The following is a 14,821-nucleotide window of genomic DNA, read 5'->3' on the forward strand; positions in this document are numbered from 1 at the left end:
TGGCAAACAAAAACTGTGCATTTGTCAATAGAAGTAGTAAAGAAAAAATAGTAGTTGCCATTTTTGAGAGCTTATCATTTGCCAGCACTTTTGCTAAATATTCCTTTAAATATTTACTATAATGAAACTGGCATTCAATATACTTTCCCAGGGTAGAAACTGATCAATGGTTAACTGAACGATCAGGAGAAAGGAAAATGCAGCAGTCAGGCTTCCTGCTTGCACTGCATCTCTGAAGGCTTGAGGACCCAAGCTAGCCTCAAAATAAAGGAAGGCTGTTATAGGGCTCCCCCTGTCATGGGCATCTATATTGGGCAGTCTTGATGTCATTATCTCTGGGCTGCATGATCTGTGCTTCACGTGGTCACAGTAGTTGGATCTCTGAGGTCTCTTTTCTTCAAGAAAATTTGCCTGTTTGGACTGTGCTGATTTCTCATCATCCCTCTGTTCAATTCATTTCTCTACCTGCCCTCCCTCCAAGTCATCCACCCTCTCAGGGTCCTGAGCTCCTCTTTTGAAAGCAAGGGCAATAATGTACTTGCCCTCTGGCCTGTCCTTTCCATCTTGGACATGGCTCCAAGGTCTCTCTGATCTATTTCTGTGGTCTCTGACTTGTTTGCAACCCATATGACTTACTGACATAGACTGAGATGTCCCTAACTAGTTCCTGTGTTTAGACCACTGGTCTTTGCCAAAACTTGGATTCCTAGTGCTTTCAGTATAATCTATTCCTCCATGTCTAAGCATTTTCCTGGGATTAAAAAGAGTTATCTTGCTATATAGCTCATTGTTATTTACTTATTTTGCCGACTCAGGTTATTTTATTTTCAATTGAGATGGGGTCTTGTCTGTCACCCAGGCTGGAGTGAAGTAGTGCAATCACAGCTCACTGCGGCCTCAACTTCCTAGGCTCAGTAGATCCTCCCACCTTAGCCTCCTGAGTAGCTGGGACCACAGGCATGAGCCACCACACCCAAAATTTTTTGTAGAGATGGGGTCTTGCCATGCTTCCCAGGCTGGTCTCAAACTCCTGAGCTCAAGGAGTCCACCTGCCTTGGCCTCCCAAAGTGCTGGGATTATAGGTGTGGACAGGTTCTTTATTTTTCATGACTTTGTGTGGGCTCATTCCTTCCTGACTACACTCTGATGAGTGGCTACAGTCCAAGTGGCATATGCCTCATGAACGTCAGAGATCTTCACTGACCTCTGCAGGCTGCTTTTTCATCTTCTAGTCCATTGGTTGCCAACCTGGGATGCATCTGGAAATAGCTTGAAGAGCATTAACCAATGCAGATATCTGGGCCCCAGCCCCCAGGGATTCTGACTTAACTGGCCAGTGGTGTGGCCTGAGTATTAGGGTTTGTCAGAGTTCCACGGGTGAGACCCTAATGCAGCTTTTCTACATACCTAATCCCACAAAGCTCTCACAACAACCTGTTCCATTTCCCCCCACCCCTTTGTCTTGAACTGTATTTTACTGAGTCTATAAATATTGTCCTAGCAAGACCCAGTTAGCAGTAAGAGTTGCTCTTTTTAAAAAGAGCTGGTCCACTTTTTACCCAAAAGTTATACTAAGTTTATATAACTACACTTGATAAATTCAAATATGAGAACCTTAAAACAACAACAACAACAAAATCCATACAGAAAGCACATAAATGTGAATAAAGCACAAAGGGAATAAAATCGGAGTCCTTCAACGTTACAAATTATAAGACCTGGGGCAGTCCTGGGTCTGCCACTTGCCAGATCTGCAACCTTAGGTGTTTCTTAACCTTTTCCCTCCACAATTTCCTCATTAATAATATCAAATGTAAATTCTATGACTTCTCAGGTTTGTTGTGGAAAGAAAATGGAATAATACTCAGGAATGTACCTCATAAGGTTATTATGCTATTAAGGAAAGAATAAAAATTATTTCAGAAAAGGGAAATGGGGGAGATGTTGGTCAAAGGATACATTTCAGTTAGATAGAAAGGAGTAAGTTCAAGTGATCTATTGTACACAGGGTGATGGGTGACTGTAGATAATAATTAGGTATTGCATTCTTGAAAATTGACAAGGGAATAGGTTTCCTTTCTCTCTCTTTCCCTCCCTCCCTCCCTCTCTTCCTTCCTTCCTTCCCTCCTTCCTTCCCTCCCTCCCTTCTTCCTTCCTTCCCTCCCTCCTCTCTCTCATTCTCTCCCTTCCTTCCTTCCCTCCCTCCCTCATTCCTTCCTTCTTTCCTTCCCTCCCTCCTTCCTTCCTTCCCTCCCTCCTTCCTTCCTTCCCTACCTCCTTCCTTCCCTCCCTCCCTTCTCTCACTCTCTCCCTTCCTTTCTCCCTTTCTCTTTCTTTATTCCTTCCTTTCTTTCTCTCTTTCTTCCTTTCTTTCTCTTTCTTTCTTCTTTCTCTTTCTCACTTTGTTGCCCAGGCTGGTCTTGAACTCCTGGGCTCAAGTCATCTGCTGGTCTTGGCCTCTCAAAGTGCTGGGATCATAGGCATGAGCCACTGCACTTGAGAATAGATTCAAGAGAGTAGATTTTAAATGAATAGATTTTAAGAGAATAGATTTTCAGTGCTCTCACCACAAAAAAATGAGAAGTATGTGAGATAATGCATATGTTACTTAGCTTGACTTAGCCATTCCACAATGCACACATATTTCAAAACAACATGTATATGATAAAGACACAGGAGTTTTATTTGTCAATGGAAAAATGTTTAAAACGAAAATTATTTCAGATTTGGGAAAAGCAATCCTCCCATTTCTTATAAGATTACCTATCACTAGGCAGTCTGCAGACCCAGGTGAGAAGGGTCCTGACCCCACAGTCCTGCTTTAAAGAGTCATGTATCTCAAACACAGGAGAGCCCTGCCGCTGGAGACCCCGTTATTAGCCCAGGCCCCTGACTCACTCCCCTACCTCTACTCCCCTTGTCCTCGAATCCAAGGTCAGCCGCATCCCAGTGCTGGGAAGAGGTGTGGCTGTTCCACTCCTGACGCTCAAGGCAGCCGCAGCTGGGGGAAGACTGCAGCAATGACACGCTCAGGTAGGAGAAATGACAATTTAATTAACTTGTCAACTGTTTCTCTCAGAAAACGTGGATAAAATAGATTGCTGCATAAAAAAGCATCCTTTCCCAGCTGTGTCCAGTCTTAAGTTTTTCCTCTTCCAATTGAAGGTCCTACTTTTGCTCATGACCTAGTGTGATAGAAGCTGAGGAACATTTTGCAATACTGAAAACAATGTAAGTTACTCTTACATCGATGAATCTGTAGGTCTAAATCAGTGCTTGGTAAACGTTTTGGTTTCAGGACTGACCAACACTCTTGTATATTATTGAGGATCCTAAAGAACTTTTATTTTTGTGGCTTATATCTATCAGTACTTATTACGTTAGAAATTAAGGCAAAAAATGCAAACTATTTGTATTGGTTCATTTGAGAAGAACGATTAGAAACCCATAAATGTAATATGGATAACATTTTTATGCAAAAAATACATTTTCCAAAATTTAAAAAGTGATAATTATAGTATCATTTAACATTTTTGCAAATGCCTTTAAGATCTGGCTTAACAGAAGACAGCTGGATTCTTACACATACTTCTGACTTCAGTGGGTTGTGATTATCACACTTTATGAAGTTTCTGAAAAACTCTGGTGTGCAGTCGTGAGATAATGAGAGTGAAAAAGTCAATGAAATCTTAATATTGGCCGGGTGCAGTAGTTCAGCACTTTGGGAGGCTGAGGCGGGTGGAACACAAGGTCAAGAGATTGAGACCGTCTTGGTCAATATGGTGAAACCCTGTCTCCACTAAAAATACAAAAGTAGCCAGGCATGGTAGCAGGTGCCTGTAGTCCCAGCTACTCAGGAGGCTGAGGCAGGAGAATCGCTTGAACCCGGGAGGCAGAGGCTGCAGTGAGCCGAGATCACGCCACTGCACTCCAGCCCGGTGACAGAGTGAGACTCCGTCTCAAAGAAAAAAAATTAGAAATCTTAATATGCTATGAAATTAGTTTTGATTAGTTTTTACCTTAGAGACCTTACTGAAGGCTCTGGGGGTCCTCCAGGGGTCCCCAAACTGTACACTGAGAATTAATTAATTAATTTATTTATTTTGGAGACAGAGTCTCACTCTGTCACCCAGGCTGGAGTGCAGTGACACGATCTCAGCTCACTGCAACCTCCACCTCCCAGATTTAAACAATTCTCCTGCCTCAGCCTCCCGAGTAGCTGGGATTACAGGTGCCTGCCACTGCACCCAGCTAATTTTTGTATTTTTGGTAGAGATGGTATTTTCCCGTGTTGGCCAGCCTGGGATTACAGGCATGAGCCAGCGTGCCTAGCCAACACTGAGAATTTATGTTCAAGATACAGCATCTGTGAAACATGATACTGATTCTATATATTGTCAGTTAAATGACTGTTGGATGCTAGAGAGGCAGATGATCTTATAATAATAATAAAATATAATTACTGGAAGTGTTTAAAATCAGCTTTATTAGTGACTTACATTTAAATTTGGTATTTATTTAACAATTTTTAAAGATATACTCAATGATACCTATTTATTATATTTTCTTGAACAGTTTGCATCTCACTTTGTAACTTCCTAATGTTTAATTATATACTGGGTCTCTTTTCTTATTCTTGCTCTGCTCTGGGCCTGACGTGTAGTGGGATTTGAGGCGGCCTGTGAACACCGAACACTAGGCAAGAAACACGCCCAGAGGGGCTGGAAACCACTTTACAGAAGGCAGTTCTGACCCTTGTCGCCAGCTCCTGTCATCCTAATGGTACCACAGGGAAGGAAGTTCTCAGCAGATGAGTGAAGTCAGCCAGAAACAGTGTGACACGGGCCCCTTGCCACAGCAGCTGTGTCTTGTCCTGCAGCCTGCCTTTCCTCCTGCTCTGTTCGAGCACCTGCCACTCAACTCAGTTCAGCCATCAAGCATCCTGGCTGGAGGGACATGCGTGACCCACACAAACAGCCATAAGAGGCATGTTTGGTGATCTAAGCTGAGCAAGACATTGTTCCTGCTGTAAATACATGTCCTTCAATCTAGCAGTAGAAATTAAACCTGTAACTAAACAGCTCCACAACTAAAATCTGAGGCAGTGTGCAATAGTCACCTTGTTCTATGACAGCTGGAAAGGAAACACAATTAAGCTGGATGAAGGGGAACTTGAAGAAGGCTCGTGGAGGGAATGTCAGGTATGTTGAGACTTAAAGGATGCAGGGCAGGACTTTGAGTCCTTGCATATGCAGGATGCTATAAGAATCCAATTCTGAACTGAGCATGGTGGCTCACACCTATAATATTAAATCCCAGCTACTCAGGAGGCTAAGGCAGGAGGATTACTTGTGGCCAGGAATTTGAGAGACTAGCCTGGGCAACATAGCTAGACCTTGTCTCAAAAAGAAAGAAAGAAAGAAAGAGGATCTAATTCTGAAGGCAGAGCTAGAGGAGGCTTAGCAAGCAGTCTGGTTGTTAGCTCCCTCTGTTTGAGGGAGAGTAGACAGAGAGAAAGAAAAGTTGAGGTTGGAGAGGAGGCTATAGACTTGAAGGAGTTTATGTTTGAAGTCAGGTCTGGGTTTAAACTCCAGCTCTCCCTTTGCTATTGTGATATTGCACAATCTCTGAATAACAGGTTTTCTATCTGTAAATGAGGAATAATCATATTTCCATGGTAAAGTTGTTAGAAAATCAGGGTTAATGCAGGTGCAGAGCTTGGCACACAGCAGCTGTCCACCCAGTGTCAGCTATTGTTAGATACCAGCTGTAAAGGGCCTGGTGCAGCAAGTCGCAGAGAGGGGCTCGGTCTGCAGGAGACAGGAGGCATGGGCATTGGAGAGCAGGGATGCCTCGTCGGAGCTGAGCCCGAGACAGTGACATCCATGACTCAAATGATTCAGGCTGGGGCTTCCTGCAGTGACAGGGCCAAAGGCTGCTGAAGGGACTCTCAAAGAGCGGTGTTCTTTGCCACTTGCCTGGGTGGGCGGTCAGGTGAGGGGTGCAGAACTGCTGTGACAAGAAGCAGCGGCTCAGAAATCACCTCGACTCCACTCCCCTCATCAAGGAGTACAGGATCCTAGAATCCTAAGCCATCGAAAATCTGAAATACTAATTTTCAGGGGGAAAAACAGTCCCATACAAAATGGGAAAAGAACACTGTGTCAGCAACACATGAAAGCCTCAGCATTTGGGTTACATTTTCAGTCTTCCCCTAAGTGTAGACTTCCCTCTCTTAACTGCCTTCTCCCTATTCCTCAAACCCACTTGCTCCTAGTGAGCACGAGCGTTATTGTCTACCTGGGGAAATAGCTGGCTGGGGTTCTTTTCTTCAAGACTCTGGCAGTGTCTTGAGGTCCTTTCTCTGTTCGTTCTTTTTCCAACGAAGTTGTAAAGGCGATGAGCTGAGATCCATTTCAGATCGTAGAAAGAGGGGTGCTGGCTTTCTCATTGAACTGGGATTATCACAAGTATTCATCCTCCTCTCAAAGTCTCCTAAGTGTGCTATTGTGCTACCTGCTTAAATCTGTAAACTTTCTCCTTGCAGTTCTACTCACCAGGAACTACAATTCATCAAATAAAAGAGAAGCTGGCAAAACCTGTCTTATGTCTCAGTGGCCTGGGATTGGGGTAACTTAGGTTCTAGTTGTCATTCTGCAGTTAACTAGCTGTGTGACTCTGGGCATGTTAATCACTCTGTGTTGAAGTGGCTCTCCATTTCCTAGAGTAAATTTGCACCAAATCCACAAGGTCCTGCCCCTCCCTGACACTGGACTGGTAAGGTCACAGGTGTTCAGTGATGGAACTGTGACTCCATCTTGTGCCCCTGCACTCCCGTGTGGTGCTATTTCCATGGGGACCCTGGATTAAACCTAAAGTGCAGATGGGCTCTGTCACCACTGGTGTCACCTAGAGGAGGCACTCTCTCCTTGGAGCATCCGACTCCTCGGGGAAGAGGTGATAAGAATTCCTAGTCCTGACCCAGCACCTGGGACAGAGATTTATCACAGGATCCAGGGTTCCTTCACTCACCACTCCCTTTCCATGCTGAGACCACCACAATGCCATTCTGACCTTTTCTTCTGCCTCCCCAGTGGGCTGTAAAGACCATCTGTCTTCAGCAGATGATCTGTCTCAGAATATGGTCTAACTCAGAAGAGTTCCCCAGTGGAGGGAGCTCTTGGTGATTCTTGACCAAGGGAAAGGCTCACTGAGCATCCACTGTAATAGTCCCTGCACTGCTGTGTTTAGACAAGCAAGCAATGGTCCTGTTCTCAGGCAACTTAGAGCTCCAGGGAGACCGTCAAGGAAACAAATACACCCATAAAAATATACAAATCATGCCATGAAGGAAAAAAAATCAGGTGCCACAAGAGAATCAAGGCGGGAGATATTTTGGAGAAGGTGGCGGGGAGGTGCTGCAGAGGTGACACATCAACTTCAGAACAAATAAAATGGGGACAAGGAGGGTGCATATTCTACGCAGACACACAGCCTGTGCAAAGAAATGAAGATGGGAATTCCCAACAGGTTCAAGGAACTAAGTGAAGACTAGTGAGGCCCCGGCATAGCAAGAAAAAAAAGCATGGGTGGTGGGTCGGGGGCTAGATGAGGCAAAGCCTTGCAGCCCACCGAGAGGATTTGCAGTTTGGCGTAAATGCAATGGAACACTTTTTCTTTTTGAGACAGAGTCTTGTACTGTCACCCAGGCTGGAGTGCAATAGTGCTCTCTTGGCTCACTGTAACCTCTGCTTCCAGGTTCAAGTGATTCTCATCCCTCAGCCTCCTGAGTAGCTGAGATTACAGTCACCTGCCACCACGCCCAGCCACTTTTTTGTATTTTTAGTAGAGACAGGTTTCACTATGTTGGTTAAGCTTGAATGCCTGATCTTGTGATCCACCTGCCTTGGCCTCCCAAAGTGTGGGGATTACAGGCATGAGCCACCGTGCTTGGCCTTTTTGTTTTTGTTTTTTGTTTTTTGTTTTGAGACAGAGTCTCTCCTGTTGCCATATTGGAGTGCAGTGGCGTGATCTCTGCTCACTGCATCCTCCGCCTTGTGGGTTCAAGCGATTCTCCTGCCCCAGCCTCCCAAGTAGCTGGGATTACAGGTGCGCACCACCATGCCCAGCTAATTTTTGTATTTTTAGTAGAGATGGGGTTTCACCATGTTGGCCAGGATGATCTTGATCTCTTGACCTCGTGGTCTGCCTGCCTCGGCCCCCAAAGTGAGTGGGATACTTTTGAGGGCAACATGATCCAATGGAAGCGCAGGGGCTCTGGTTTATGAACAAAAATTTTACTTTAAATGCTTCTTTTCACTCAATTGAAACTGTGAGGCAATCCCCTCACACCCTGAACACAGAGAAGCATTTTGCTTTGTCTGCTACTTATTTAAAATGAGTTTGCAAAAACAAAACTTAGTTTATTATCACAGAGTTTCCACAGCTGGAAGGAGAATGTACTTGCACACAGCACAAATTGAATACCCATCGTCAAGCCCACGCCAATGTTGAGTCTGAGATAAATGGGTAGGAAATAGAATCCAACCCAGCTCAAAGGAGTAACACTGTCCTTGTTCTCAATCACTGAAAACCGCTGGATGTATTCATTTATGCAACTGACTTCCTGTATGCCAGGCACTGTGCTAGGCACTCCAGACACAACAGCAAACCACAGATAGAAATCTCTGTCCTCACAGAGCTTGAATCCTAATGGGGAGGAGACTACAAACAAGACAGTTAAGTAAACTGTAATCTGTATTAGAGAGGGATGCGGGTGTGGAGTGTGAGGCAGCGAAGGGAGTTAGGGAGCGTGGGTGGTTGCAGTTTTAAATGGGGTGGTCAGGAAAGACCTTCCAGGGGTGACTTAGGAGGAGGAGGAGGAGGAGGAGAAGCAACGGCTTAGATTCAGGGGAAAGAGCACTGGGAACAGAGGGGAGACTGAGCCTAACACCTGCAAGCAGGTGCACCTGGGGAGTGGCAGGGAGGCCATGTGACTGGAGCGGAGAGGGTGGAGGGGAAGGGGAAAGAAGGCAAGAGGGAGACCAGATCATATAGGACCTTGGAGGCCATGGTCAGGGCTCTGGGAACCATCTGAGGCTCTGAACAGGAAAGTGACATGTTCCATGCTTTGAGAAAGCCCATACTGGGGGCTGTGATGAGAACGGGACGCATGTGTGAGAACAGGAGGAGCAGGTGGGAAGCCGCTGCAGTGATGAGGGAGTTGCCGCTTGCTAGAACTAGGGTGGGAGCTGTGGATGTGCTGAGAGATGATTGGATTCCAGGTCTATTTTTGAGGCTAGAGGTTTGGATGTGGGGTGGAGAGAAAGGATGAGTCAAGGATGACACCACAGGTTTTGGCCTGAGAAACAGGAAGGAGGGAATTGCTGTTCACTGACATGGGGAAGATTGCGATGGCTGATGATCAAATAAGGATGGTGGCTGGGATGTTTTAAGTTTGAGATGCTTATTAGACATCCCAACTGAAGACCTCAAGCAGGAGCCAAATATTCAAGGGAATATTTAGGGGCAGGGTCTGAAATGGGCATATACGTTTGGGAGTCGCCTGCCAGTAGATGTTATTTCAAGTCACAAGAGTGCATGTGGCCACCAGGGAGGGGCTACATATAGATAGCAGGAAAGGGCCAGGGTCTGAGCCCTGGGGCAGCCCACAGTTAAAGGTCTGGGGAAGTCAGGGAAAGAGCCCCAGAAAGGGCAAAAATTAGGAAAAAGAAAACAGAGAATGGTGACATCCTGGAAGCAGAGCAAGCTGCATTTCCTGGGAGGTACTCTCAACCGTGTCCAGACTGGAGGTGGGGGCTGAACATGGGCCAGGGGAATTTCCAAAGCGGAGATCCTTGCTGGTTCTAACAAGGACAGCTGTACTGAGGGAGTGGGGAAGAACTGCAGGCAGTCCAGATGCTTCTTGGAAGAAGTTCTGCTGGAAGGAGGAAAAGGCCATGGGTGGTAAATGGAGAAGGAAGTAGGTGATGAGAAGATCTGGGAGAAATTGCTGGTGGATGCCTATGGAAATGGTCTCACTGAGGGAGAGAGGAGCTGCTGGAAAGACGTCCTAGCAGGTGGTAAAGGGCAGGGCCTGTGCAGGTGGCCCGCAGGGGTGTCCAAAACAGAGAATACAGTCATGGGTTCTTAGTTTCTGTTTCTGGTTGAGCCAATAAAGCCTCTTTCTCATCCCTCTTTTCTACTTATCACTAGAGACAGAAATGAAAACTCATGGCTTCAGGCTGCTAAACACCTAAAACAAAGCCAAACAGAACAGCAACAGCAAGATAAGGTGGGTTTGACAAGCTCGGACATGCGGGCACTTCACCTGTCATATACGGCAGGAAGGCAGTGTCATGGCAGCAGGTGGCAGTGGAAGTCAGTGGAAGCTCTTTTCTGATCCCTGCAATTGTCTAAACAAAGTGTGAAGTAGAGTCATCATTGCCTGAGTAAGAGGATGGGGAGGACATGAGGGAGGTTTGTTCATCATCACATTTCACCTAACTAAAGAATGGATTCTCTTTCACGTATATTATAAAATCCATTCTTACATTAGATGGAGAAAGAAGAGAAGGAGGACTAGAGGAAGAAGGAGAAGAAAGAGCCCCGAGCATCCTGAAAATGCAAAAGAAACCCCAAATGAGGCTTCTGGCCAACACTGAGATGATCCAACAAATATTTTCTGAGTACAAATATAATCCGGCAAAGTGAGATTAGAGGCATCTGCATTTCTGCTGAACGCAGTTTCTAAACTGTGAGCGAAGGAGGTTTGCAGAGCATTCTGTGTGGTGGTTCAGGTGGTTGACTTCACTTTAGGAAAAGTAAAACTAAGAAAACAGAGAAGCTGGAGCATGTGCCAAATAAAGAACTTGCTCCTCAGGAGACAGGAAAGCTGAGCTAATTTTGTACATACTATAAAACATCAGTCAGCTTCAGTTTCAGTCTAGTTTCAAACCTAGAGTGTGCTAGTGGACAGGGAAGGCTGCATTGGCTAGAGGCATTTAGACTTGCAAAAATAAATATCATCGAATAGTATCATAAAGCACATTTGATCAGGATTAGGCATAATTTATAATGATATAAAGATGATGGAATTCCACATAATATAGGAGAAGAACAGGCTATTTATAATTTTGAAAAGTAATCATAATATGAATTTCTACCTGTATTTTATTTTGAATAGTATCTTATTACCTATTATTAAAAAAAATTTATAGTCTCTACCTAAATTCTACAAACCACTGCGTGAGACACTCTTTTAAGATCAATGCCACACTGGGACCAACATCACCGGAGGTCTCTAGTTACTTCTCAGGGGAGCCCCACACATGAAGAGGTTATGAGTCTTGACATGGAAATCAATGTCGCCGGCCTTTTAATAACTCTGAAGTACAGGCTATGCTAGGAGTCAGTCTGTTAGATTGATCCAAAACAAACTGTCCCTGGCATAGTTGTTACATAACATTATTTCTTACCATTGCTGATATCCCTTACACACACGAGGAAAAAAGTGAAAAGGTCACATCTTTCCACTGGGCCTCCATCAATAGGAACTAGACCCGCGCCCTTTGATAAGGGGCCTTTTGCACAATCGATTCTTTAAACTTCCTTATTCCTTAAACCTTTGCCTCTGTCTCCCAGCACAACTATTGAATGCCATCCCCTGCAATAAATCTCAATGTATGAAACAATTTTAACAACAAATATCTAGTAAGAAAATTCAATAAGAGCTGACACTATAAAACACCATATATCACCAGAGGTAGTGGCCTGTGGATCAATTAGCGGGATATTGGCAAAACTCTGTAAAGCATTTAATTGAACAAACCTACAGCCACCTATACAGCAAATGAACAATGACTGAAATTGTTGAGGGAGGTGGGTGGGGGTGGGTGGTGTGTGTGTGTGTGTGTGCACGCGCGTGCATAAGAACAGACTACTTGGTAAGTAGTGGAAGGAGATGGTGTGGATGAATTAATGACCAGGCATCAAGGCAGCTCTGTAATTCGGGGAGATGATTCGTGCATTTGCATCTACATTACTCTCCCCCACCCTTCCCTTTCTAAAACTTAATACCATTTCTTCCACATTCACAGTTGTTATGATAAAAACAATGCTTGCCAATTACAGGTTGTTTATAACAAATTTTTAAGAAGCATCCAGAGAAAACCAGAAACCACTTCAAGCGTCAGCACCCAAGATAAGCACTATTATTACATTAGAGATTTCCTTCCAATCTATTGTCAATGCATGCATGTGTATTTTTCAATCAACAAATACCATGCTGCATATACCATTACCATTGTGATTTACGTATGTAACATTGTTATGAGAGATTTCTATTTTATTCAATAGTCTTAGGAGATTTCTTTCATAAAGGCTACACATTATTCCATATTATGTATTACTAAATAGGATTTCAAGTAACCTTTCTGTCGGATTTTTAAAGATATTCCCAATTTTTCACTATTTTAAATATATGTAATGCTACAAATGAACATCTGTATAGCTTATTCCTTGTACCAATTTCTGAGCACTTTGGTCTGTTATTTTCTGAGGACCCTGATAACTCAGTGACACCAGGGATGCTGAGTGCCAAACTGCTTGCAAAGCACATGCAGAGACTCCTGAACACTTCCCAGTTCCCTCTTCCCTCTGCACTGAGTGCCCGTCTCAGGACATGCTCAACAGCACTCAGTTGTACAGTTTGTAAATTTTTCAGTATGACAGGCAAAATGACAGTACTTTTCATTAATTTGTGGTCTGTTTTCTCGAATGAGAAAATATTTTCTCATTGATTTCATAGTCTTTTTAAAGTTTTTTACACGTCTTCACGTGTGACTCACACCTATCACAATGGCTGGTACGCCATAGGTGCTCAATAAGTGTCAATCAAATAAAAATAAATGGAGAGATGGTGCGTGTCTTTTCTATTTTGTAAAAGCGTTTTACTGCTTTTCTTACATTCTTTCCTTGTTTTTTCTTTTTTAACCGGGGCGCTCCTGAGTTTCTTTGCGGCACACCCTGGCGAGGGCGCTGCACCTAGAAGAAGATACTGGGCCTCTCGGTGGTGAAACATGGCCCGGTGGCCCTTGCTGGCTGCGATGTCCTCCACCATCATGATCTGGATGGAGTGGGCCCGGGCGCGGTGGTCAGGTCCCGGTATTCCCGGTACGTGTTGTGGGTGCCGCTCCAGAGCTCGTAGAGCAGCCAGATGCCGAAGTTCTTTTCCCACAGGAGGGACTTCTCAAACGCCTGTCCACAGCAGACAGTCTCCCCTGAAGACATCTTCATCTTCTTTAACTGAGATACGAAGCACCAGAAGTGGGACTTGGCGAAGACATGATTAGGCACAAAGATTCGCATGCGGTAGAGGGGCGGTGTGTGGCATTTGGGGGTGGGCAAGCGGAGACCACCACCTCGTGCTCTCGTAGTGGGCCGGAGACCTTCATGGGCGTCCTCTCCACCCTTGCCACCACCTCGCGCTTTTCTCCAGCATTTTGGGAGGCCGAGGTGGGTGGATCAACTGAGGTCCAGACTTCGAGACCAGCCTGGCCAACATGGCGAAAACCCGTTTCTACAAAAATTCAAAAATTAGCTGGGTGTTAGTGGCACCCGCCTGTAATTCCAGCTACTCGGGAGGCTGGGGTAGGAGAATTGCTTGAACCTGAGAGGCGGAGGTTGCAGTGAGCTGAGATCATGCCACTGCACTCCAACCTGGGTGACAGAGAGACTCCGTCTCAAAAACCAACCAACAAATAACCTTATTTTAAAACTTCTGTCATATATTAAGGGAAGATGTGAAAATCTCTGCCGTTTTTGTAAATATGACACAATTTCCAAATATTTGCTTATCTATTTATTTTGTTTATGATTTTAACTTACAAAACTTCAACATTTTATATTGTCAAATATCTTGATTTCTTTTCCATTGTTATCATTCTGTTATTTTAGGCTTAAAAGATTTCTGTCTCTAACTCAAGATATTTATCCATATTTACCTTTGACTTTTTATGATTTCATATTTTATGTTTCACTCAAATCTATCAGGGACTGAGGTATGGGTAAAGGAGGAAATATAAAAGTTTTTTCAAAGTAGTTGACTAATTGGATCAGTAATACTTATTGTTTAATATATTTACTCAAAGATTTTTGATTCTATCACTATTATTTACAAAATTTATATTAGGGTCAATTTCTGCTCAATTTATATAGTTCCACTAATTTGTCATTATGTTGCTGCATTCATATCATATCATTTCAATTTATTTATTTATCTTTAATTTTTTTCAACTTTTATATTTGAGGGTACATGAGCAGGTTTGTTGCCTGGGCATATTGTGATCCTGAGGTTTGGGGTACACAGGTTCCTGTCACCCAGGTACTGAGCATAGTACCCAATAGTTTTTCAACCCTTGCCCCACTCCCTCCCTCCCTCTTCTAGTAGTTCCCAGTTTCCACTGTTACCATCTTTATGTCAATGAGTACCTAATGTTTAGCTCACACTTATAAGTAAGAACATGTAGTATTTGGTTTTCTGTTCCTGTGCTAATTTGCTTAGTGTAATGGCCTCCTGCTGCATGCATTTTGCTGCAAAGGACAGGATTTCATTCTTTTTTTATGGCTGCATCGTATTCCATGGTGTATATGTGCCACATTTTCTTTACTCAGTCCACCATTGATGGACATCTAGGTTGAATCCATGTCTTTGCTATTGTGAATGGTGTTGTGATGATCATGTAATTGCCTGTGTCTTTTTGGTATAATGATTTGTTTTCTTTTGGAAATATACTCAGTAATGGGATTGCTGGGACAAAGG

The 14,821-nt window shown here is 44.0% G+C and overlaps 1 protein-coding gene and 1 pseudogene across 8 annotated transcripts in view; both read right to left on the bottom strand.

Annotated features, from left to right (window-relative positions):
• Nucleotides 1–14,821, bottom strand: part of HECW1 (HECT, C2 and WW domain containing E3 ubiquitin protein ligase 1) — a 445,591-nt gene that overhangs the window by 277,409 nt on the left and 153,361 nt on the right. The window lies entirely within an intron of this gene.
• On the bottom strand, nucleotides 12,340–13,555 carry LOC105731564 (large ribosomal subunit protein eL20-like; annotated as a pseudogene).

This window comes from Aotus nancymaae, unplaced genomic scaffold, assembly GCF_030222135.1.
Source record: "Aotus nancymaae isolate 86718 unplaced genomic scaffold, 86718_ANA_hifiasm-v0.15.2.pri h1tg000065l, whole genome shotgun sequence".
NCBI classification, from domain to species: domain Eukaryota; kingdom Metazoa; phylum Chordata; class Mammalia; order Primates; family Aotidae; genus Aotus; species Aotus nancymaae.